Source organism: Rattus norvegicus, chromosome 13 (genome assembly GCF_036323735.1).
Source record: "Rattus norvegicus strain BN/NHsdMcwi chromosome 13, GRCr8, whole genome shotgun sequence".
NCBI lineage: Eukaryota > Metazoa > Chordata > Mammalia > Rodentia > Muridae > Rattus > Rattus norvegicus.
The window spans coordinates 98,324,559-98,334,131 of record NC_086031.1 but is presented as its reverse complement, the minus strand read 5'-3'; the positions used below and the strand labels follow the sequence as shown (position 1 = coordinate 98,334,131).

Here is a 9,573-nt window from a genome sequence, read left to right as displayed (position 1 = left end):
GAATCTTGGCGGAAACACTGGTGATGTCTGGACATGTGCGTTGAATTAATAGCTAATAAATAAACCCCAGTGGCGGGTTCTATATTCTATCTTAACTGTCCTGGACCCAGAGGGCTGCCCAACTGGGCCGCGCTCTCCAGGCTCCTTCACGTGGCGGTCACGCCTCTCTTCTTAGGCATGGCATCTCTCCTCTCCTCCACACTCTCCCTGCAGTCCCAAGTCTGGGAAATCCCCAAAACCCACCTCTGTCCTTTCCAGCTATTGACTGTGGACATTTTTATTTATCAATCAGAACCAGCTGGGGGCGGTTCCCAGAAGCTAAGTGCAGACACTCAAATTCTGCAGTTTCGTGGACCCAAATTAACATTAGAATATAAGCAGCATTAGGCCAAACCCTCTACACTTGACTTGTGTGCCTTGCTGCTGTCCTAGTACCTAGGGCTTGATTGACACTTAAAAGCATCAGGCCTTCTCTGAGTGCTCTTCCTGTGTGTGTGTGTGTGTGTGTGTGTGTGTGTGTGTGTGTGTGTGTGTACAACAACCTTAGGGTCGCACTATGTTTGTGTTTCAGGATTTGAACTCAGGTCCTCAGGATTGGCAGCAAGCCTCTTTACCTGTTGAGCCATCTCATTGGCCCTGAGCATAGTTTTCTAACAAAAAGCGATGTGTCCACTGCACAGCATCAGGACCTGAAATGAATCCACTTTTCAAAGCCTTTATCAGTCTGTCCCAAGTCATGAATTTGTTTATTTCTTCCAAAGGTACTACTACTCCCGTGCGCCCACTGTCATTTCCTAGGGGCACCTTGGCATTTGGTTCTAACCATTTGGCGGTGGTTTTCAACTGGTCAAAGTTGAGAGCCTGGTTTGCCAAGGCTGACCTTCAAGACTGAAGCCTTTCAGGATCCCAGCGAGTGGGTATTGGTGCCCCATGCCCGCACCAACACGGTACCGAGAATCAGGCAGGTTATTCATGTCAAGCCAGGAGAGGAAGAGAGAGAGAGACTCCTGTAGCTTTATTCACACTTATATACCCAAGTTCCCCAGGTAGAAAATATCTGGGAAGTACAGTGGGAAACCCTGGCTCAAGAGTGACTTCGTAACAAAAGACCGACTACTAGGAGACCTGAATTAATTAGGGAGAAATCCGAGAAGACCAGCCTAAATCTCAAGGACAAAGGCTGAGAAAGCAAAAGGCAGGAGCGAATTGACCACCACCCAGGTGTGGCCCAGGTGTGGCCCAGGTGTGGCCCAGGTGTGGCCCAGGTGTGGCCCAGGTGTGGCCCAGGTGTGGCCCAGGTGTGGCCCAGGTGTGGCCCAGGTGTGGCCCAGGTGTGGCCCAGGTGTGTCAGTTCCACATGCATCAGCCGGGCTCAGCAGGGGTCATGCGGTGGAGACACCGGGTGTCAGGAGATACTTGGTATTTGTTCGGGCTGAAAGCATTCCGTGTTTATTTTCTTCCTGTGCCGTAAATTCATGGGAGAGGCTTTTGTCCAACAATCTCAAGACTTTATGGCCATACAGTCACAAAGCCACCAGGCCCAAATCCAATACGGCTCCGTACAAGTGGGTGGTGTCCTTTGTGTGTGGGTGACAGCCTCTAGAAACAGCAAAAAGATGATTTTATGAAGTGGCTTCTAAGACAAGGTTTCATTTTCCACACAATCATTTGAAACTGTGCAGCTGGAGTTCCTTGTCCTTCAGAAAGAAAGAAATAGGAACAAAACAGCAATAACAACCAAACCCCAGGCCGCCCCACAGAGCTGACCGTGGACCTGCAGTTTATTCCACAGTGAGAAGACTTCCCAGTCACAGCCTCCTTCCATCTGTAGTGAAGTCCCTCAGATGTATCCCAGACAAGCATCATGCACGTGCGTGCATACATGCACACACACATAAACACATACACACACATAAACACATGCACACACACATAAACACATACACACACACAAAACATACATGCAGACACACACAAAACATACATGCACACACACACAAAACATACACGCGCACACACACAAAACATACACGCGCACACACACACGCACACACACACATACACACACACAAACACAGACACAAACACACACATACACACACAGACACATGCACACACAAAGAGAGAGACTAACAAAGACATAAATGTAATGATGATTAATTGTATTTTTAAAGACTATATCAAACAAGGTAGAAATGAAGACCAAGACGAACATATGAGGTTGTCCTGTCCTCTGACTTCTACGTATCAGGGCACATATGTACTGTAATTCACACACACACACACACACACACACACACACAAACACACACACACACACACACGAATGTGTAAGAGAGAAAATAAAAATAAAACAAGTAAAAATGAACCCAAATGTTCTTTTCATCCAGTGACCTTGTGGCCATAACTGTGACAAGGAAATTCATGGCTCACGTGTGCATGGTAGTGCACAGGATAATACAGTGGCATTGGTCACATAACAGTGGGGCACATACAGCTATCTAAATAATGCTTGACAGCAAGCAGCTGCACAACAGCCTTGTGTGTTTCCTCTACTATACCTTGAATCGTTGTCTGGAGTAACTTCTGTGTCAATAGGGGTCTCAGGCACCTCTCGTTTGCTTTAGTTTCCCTTTTGATTGATTTGTGCTGTTTTGATGACAAGGTCCCAGGAGCAATATATATGTGTGCACACACACCATATGACCTAGGTTTGTGATGGGTGTGGCACCTAGCTTTATGGAGATTGTAGGATGTCATACAGGTGGAGGCAGGTACAAGATAGAATGAGGCCTGTCATTGGACAAGAAGGAAGGATGGACGGGAGAAAAGTTTGAGGGAAGAGGAAACTGGAACGGAAGGAGATTGGAGAGGAAGCCATCAAGAGAACATGGAGGCAGATGCTAAGATTCCACTCTACCTTTACAGGTTGTGATGAATGTTCTTAAGGGATGGATGTGTACAAGACTTTGTATGTTTAGGTGGGCAGTTATATCTCATCGATGGGATCAGAGGTGATTGTGTTGTATGTTCTTTCTTGTGGCGATTTAAGTTTAAGAGAGTGTGTGGTGGTGGAGACACAAGGCCGCCACGGAATTGGGATGTATATTTCTGGCATGGTGGCAACCTGCCTTGGGAAATAGATGGGTAGAGAGATTGCTGCCAGGCTCACAGAGAGACCATCAGCAGTGCGGTATGGGGTGGAGCAAAGTGGGTGAGACACTTTGCTGACTGAGATTATGATATCTACCAGATATCTTGAGGCACTGCAGTGTCTGACCTAGAGCGAGATAAAAAGACAGCATTTTTTTCTTATAATTTTACAACAATGGAGATTCCCCATGCGATATTCCCACAACTAACTTACCTAGGAACACGATCTTTAGAATGTAATCAGATCAGACTTGCGGCTGTGACAGCATTAAGTGGCATGGAGTACATCTATCCTCTTGAGACCTTGGACTTACTCTGAGCACTGTGAAGAGCGATTAGCAGATGAAATTAAATTCTTTACTGGTGATGAGTCATTATGTCAGGCACTGAGGTGGCGCATCCATGTAATTACAAGCCAGCACTTTGGATACTAATGACCTGCTCAACTTAAAACCCAGGAAAGGTAAATGACAATATATATATATTGAATAATTAAAGAAATGTTAGATCAACAAGATAATACCATAATAACTGCTATACCTAATATTTTGAAAGTCTAGTCCCATGAAATCTCTAGACGCAGGCCTCATTTTACTCCTCAAACCACTCAATTCTCTTATGATCTCATATATACTACATATAAGAAATACTGTCTCTTACGGAGATGAGAGTAATACCAAGCTACCATATCAGATCACACAGATATAAAGTGGAAGAATTGGGGCTGGGGATTTAGCTCAGTGGTAGAGCGCTTACCTAGGAAGCGCAAGGCCCTGGGTTCGGTCCCCAGCTCCGAAAAAAAGAACCAAAATAAATAAATAAATAAATAAATAAATAAATAAATAAATAAATAAATAAATAGTGGAAGAATCTAGAAGAAAAACCCAAGCCTACAGGCCAATAACACTCAGCCCTTCAGCTACCATCGGATGCTAGTGCAGTGAAAAATGCTAACATGTGTGGGGTTAAATAAGGTAAATCATGCCTAGAGACAAGGGGTATGTCATCAAGGCCTGAGTAAGCGCGTATACATGGGCGGTGTCTGTGTTCTTGTGGGCACAGTTGCCATGGTGGTTGTGTAGAGGTCAGGGGACAACTTTCAGGAGTTGGTTCTTGCCTCCTACCAGGAAGGTAGGACCCTGGGTGGAACTCAGGTCACCAGGCTTAGGGACAAACTCCCATAGTTAGGAGTCATCTCAGCTGCCCCTGAGACTGGGTCTTTGTTGTTTGTTGATATTCATCCCTGTCTGGCTGACATGCTGGCTCCCTGGGATTCAAATGTCTCTACCTCTCATCTTGACATGGACTTGGAGAAGCATGCTGCTGTGTCTGTTTTTCACATGGGTCCACGGGCTACAAGGAAGGCCTCATTCAATACAAGTACTTTATTGCTGAGCCATCTCCCCAACCCTTAGCTTCATTCTCGTCTTAAGGGACCACTCTCCCATAGTCGACGGGTTCATGAAACACAGTGATGACAGAATGTGGGAAAGCCACTTCCATCCTGTATACTGTGTGCCTGGCCTGACTGTGGACGGCTAACACACATTACGAGAGGTGCCACAGAATCAATCAAACAGCAGCCTACGGGACACATCTCCAAGCATTTGTTTTAAGTTGAACTTGATAAGGTAGTAAAAGGAGATTAATCATTCCATGTAGTGGACTTTCATTTATTCCGCTAACACTTTTTGACACCCTTCTACATTCCAACTGCTAGACAGAACTGTTGGGTGCATCAAACAGCAGAGCCCATTGATATTCTGCTGTAACATCTCCCTGAGCCTGTTAGCCCTGAAACACCGTGATTTCTCACCTGTCAAGTACAGATGCTAATAACAGCGTCCTCTAGATGAGAGCAGGTGCCAGAAGCTTACAGAGCCTCTAGACTCTTTATGGTGTGTGTGTGTGTGTGTGTGTGTGTGTGTGTGTGTGAGAGAGAGAGAGAGAGAGAGAGAGAGAGTGTGTGTGTGTGTTCTATCTAAGGAGAAGACATGATAGGACGTAGTGACGAAAGCTGAATGGTAAAGACAGATTGCACTCTTTCCCTGTGGCCTAGTATTCCCTGCAGCCCTGTGTGTGTGTGTGTGTGTGTGTGTGTGTGTGTGTGTGTGTGTGTGTGTGTATGCAGACACACATAGACAAGAGAGGAGAGGAGACACATACACACACACACACACATACACAGAGAGAGAGAGAGAGAGAGAGAGAGAGAGAGAGAGAACCCATTAGCAATGACAGGGTTTGTTTATTGTTTTCATCCCATTGGTAATAAATCAATGCTGGGTTTGTCATTTTAATTAGTCTTCTCCCATCAGGAAAGTCAGGGCTGCTAAGTACTGATAGGGAGCTGAAAAATCACCTGGAAACTGGAGTCCAGAATGAGCCTCCGCTCAGCCCCAGCTTCTGTGTGCTGGTGGCTGGTGGGCTCTGCACACAGAATGGGCTCTGCACACAATAGGGCGGCAGGGGAAGAGCCGTGCCCTCCAAAGGGCGCTCTGCACAAGAGTCACTTCAGAATGCGGATTAGAGTTGAGTGTGAAACTATCAAGATAGCTGTTGTGGGGAAAGGAGAGTGGAGGGCCCAACCTCCAAGGACGCTTCTATGCAGTTGGAAATGAAAAGAAGGAAAATAAAATTTAAAGAGCAGGGGTCTGCTACCCTCGAGGGTGAGGACAAGGGAAAGTCAGTAAAGAGACTTGAGTTTTCTCCCTCTGTGTCTCTGCAGGCAGGCTCCTGCTTATTCTAAGCAATCCCACTCCGGGGAAGAGTCAAAGGTCTTCGCAACAGTGCAATTGTAGGAGATGCTCTGACCGAACTGGTGGAGCGAGAGCTCTGTCAATAAAGGGCTGGCCTTGTAAGCATGTGGGTCAAGATTCAACCCCTTGGAGCCCACTTAAGAAGCCAGGCACGGTGATGTCTGCCTGCAATGTCTGCGCTGGGGAGATGAGACAGGCAGAGCCCAGAGCCTTGGGGAGATGGACACAGCAGAACCACAGGTTTACCACACCAGCCAACCTTACCTGCTTGATAAGTTCCAGGCCAGTGAGATTCCCCAAAAACAGGTATATGTCAGAGGAATGACAGTGAAATCTGACCTCCACCTACCCACACTCACACTGTTGTTTTAGCGTAAAGTCCTGAACGGTAACAGAAGAAGCAGCTGTGAGTCTTCCCTACCCAAGCCTCAACAGTAGCTACAGCCTGCACCCTCTTCTTCAGCAACACCTACAACCACTATTGACTTCCTCTCGCTGCTCGGATTTGCCTCTGCCAGGAGGACGCGTGCATGACCTTGAAGTGCTTATCTTAGTTCTTGTATTTGCTGTGTGTCTGTGGAGAGATGGCTCACATCACGGGCTTCAGTTCCCTGATGCCGTGGAAGTATAGATCTAGCCTATCTGACCGGCATGATTATTTTGAGGATCTGATGGTGTGGGTCCTAGGCCACACAACACCCGTTTTCTTTCATACGTGGGTCCTACATGCGACAGGCACACAGAACCATGTATGTCCCGATGACATGAAAGTGGAAGTGGAGTTCTTTGGGGAGGGCACAGAGGGGTTGACAGGAGTAAGAAGGCAAGAAATGTGCAGGCAGCAGTTGTCGAATTGTCCCAGGGCTGGCCGCAGACATGTTGGCTTCTCCCCATCTCTCCCTGTCAGCACATGGAGGGCACAAGTCAGCCTACCCCTCCACTTCTGTGCACTCCTCTGACTGTGGATTCTGACAGGACTGTCTCTGGTCCTTTCCCATCTGTCATGGTGAACCAGGAAGTAGATTCCCCCAGCTGGAAAATGTTGCCTTCCCTTTTCAGGATGATGTCCTAACTCAATCTCTTCATCCCTTTCCCTCTTGCGGTTAATTCTAGAAGGATCCCGCATGGACGCACCTCCATGGGGCAGAGGTGGTTCATAAGGACTTCCTTTAACTCCTCTGACTACCTAACTGTGGGGCTCGCGGGGCCCCTGGCCTGCCTGATGGGTCGTTTCAACCTTCCTCTGAAGGCCAATCTGCGACTGCACAGAAGAGGGCGCTCGTGTGCAGAGCTGGGACTGGCTTCCTGGCTTCCGGTTAAACCTGTGATCCATGCTTAGGATATTAGATAAAAGGCAGCATCCCCACTGCCTGCGTGTTCCGCAAAATACAGACAAAAACGCCAAACTGATAAAATGTTAAGGAATGACTGGCGAGGCACAAGGCTGCTCATCCATCGTCCTGTCCTCAGATGTTCTGAGAGGACGCAACCAGCTTTTATCAGCCCCCTCCCCTTCCAGCACTTCCACCACTGTGAAAACCATCGAAGATTGGATGAAAACAGCCATGTGTTTGCTCCAGAGCTTGAGTACTGCTCTCACTGTTCTGGAAATTACTTACTAGGAACTCATTTTGTCGAACAAACATTTACTGAAAGCGTCTTGATGCTTTCAGGAGCAGGATTCAAGCTCCTTCCTCTGTCAGGCCCCTGCTTTCCTCTCCAATCTAGTTTCCTGATAATTGCCTGTGCTCCAGTTCTTTCTGCCTCGGGCTTTATTCTCATATTCCCGTTTTGCTAGAGTTATTTTTCTGGCTCCTTTTTTTATTATTATAATCTTCAGAGCTCAGCACAAATGTCATGCTTTCAAAGAAGATTTTCCCAGACGTATGTACTATTCGGAGTTCCACAGGGAAGGAAAAACAAGAGTATATGGAGAGAGGGATGGAAGATAGATTGATAGAGTTATATGATATCGACATACGTTCGATATATATATGATATATACAGATAGATTGGCATTGATATGTTCAAGATACATTGAGCATATGTTCCAAGAAACATATATGAAAATACACACATGGTAGAGAGATTATTTATATCTCTTTTTTGTCGTGATTATTCAGGGTCCTGAAGAGGCTTTCTACCTGTGGGCCAAAATGGGGGTGAAGAGAAGAAGGAGACCAAGCAAAAGTTCTGTTGTCAAGGTCTCGTTTATTGGGATGAACGTTGCAGCTTTTAAGGCTTTCAGGTAGGGGGAGTGACCTTTGTGAAACATGAAGGAGGGGGAGATGAGGGTATAGGCAGTGATAGCTGGAGGCAAAGAGGTCAGGCGATGAGGTCAGGTGGTGGAGACACTGGGTGTAGACTGAGGAGATAACTGGTATCTGTTCAAGCTGAGGCATCCCTTGAATGTTATCTTCCAGTGCCATAAATTCATGGGAGAGGCTTTTGTCCAACAACCTTAAGACTTATGGCAGTCATAAGTCTTAAGTCATAAGTCTTAGGGGTGAGTCTCTGTGGCCAAACAGCCCAGAGTCACCTAGCCACTTTGAGCCAAGCAGTTCAAAAAGCGGCTAGGCCCAAATCCAATATGGCTCCGTGCAAGCTCCTAGTTTGGTCTCATGATTAATGGATGTGGAAAAACACTACAGAGTTTAAGAGAACAGGTAGAGGTCTGCTTCAGAAAACCCTACAGCATGCTTCTCATCTCCCTCACTACCACAGGTTTCACTGACGGAGAGATCCACAGCTCACTGGAGGCTTCTTTAGTGCTCAGCTCAGGCTGCAGTTTGTGTTGTAGTGTTTTTGTGACCAATGTGTATTTCTGCCCCATCAGCCCACACTGAAACCGGGGCTCCTCGATTCTGTCTGTGGTCTGATTTTAGAATCCATGAGCTAGAGCATCCAGAAGACCAGAACACATAATGTTCCTGGTGTGGCAAGTACAAAGGAGCCAAAGTGACAGTCCAATGTCATTGTTCATTGTTGTGAGCCAATATGGAGGGTAGGATGGATGATTAGGCATTTTGGCATAAAACTCAAAGCAGAAATATCTGTGAAAGCACACAAGTTCGGCAATAGGGTGTGTAGAATGTTGGGTGGTCCCAGGGTAGTCAGTGTCCACAAACTCAGGCTTCTTACTTTTAAGATGCCAAAGACATCTGTAATTGTTGGGAAGAGTCAGGGCCAAACTGCACATCATCAGGAAATATGAAAATTTATATATACATATGATATTTACTTACAATGAACACATAAACATTTGCACGTGTGTGTGTGTGTGTGTGTGTGTGTGTGTGTGTGCCTTAGTTAGGGTTTTATTGCTGTGAAGAGGCACCATGACCACTGCAACTCTTGTAAATGAAAACATTTAATCGGGGCTGGCTTCCAGGTTCAGAGGTTTAGGCTGTTATCATTGTGGAAAGCATGGCAGCATCCGTCAGGCACAGTACTGGAGGAGCTGAGTTCTACATCTTGATCTGCAGGAAGTAGAAGACTGTGTGTCACATTGGGCATTGCTTGAACACAAGAGACCTCAAAGCTTGCCCCTACAGTGACATATTTCCTCCAACAAGACCACATCTACTCCAACAAGGCAAGACCACCTAATAGTGCCACATCTTATGGGTCAAGCATTCCAACTGATGAGTCTGTGGGAGCC

General features: G+C 46.5%; 1 long non-coding RNA gene across 1 annotated transcript; it reads right to left on the bottom strand.

The window, feature by feature from the left end:
* Nucleotides 1-970: 970 nt before the first annotated feature.
* On the bottom strand, nucleotides 971-7,133 carry LOC108352654 (uncharacterized). The gene is made up of 4 exons (XR_001840998.3): nucleotides 6,177-7,133; nucleotides 3,368-3,475; nucleotides 2,562-3,280; nucleotides 971-1,599 (listed from the first exon to the last, which is right to left on the bottom strand). It is a non-coding gene; the product is annotated as an uncharacterized LOC108352654 (long non-coding RNA).
* Between the last annotated feature and the right edge of the window lie 2,440 nt (nucleotides 7,134-9,573).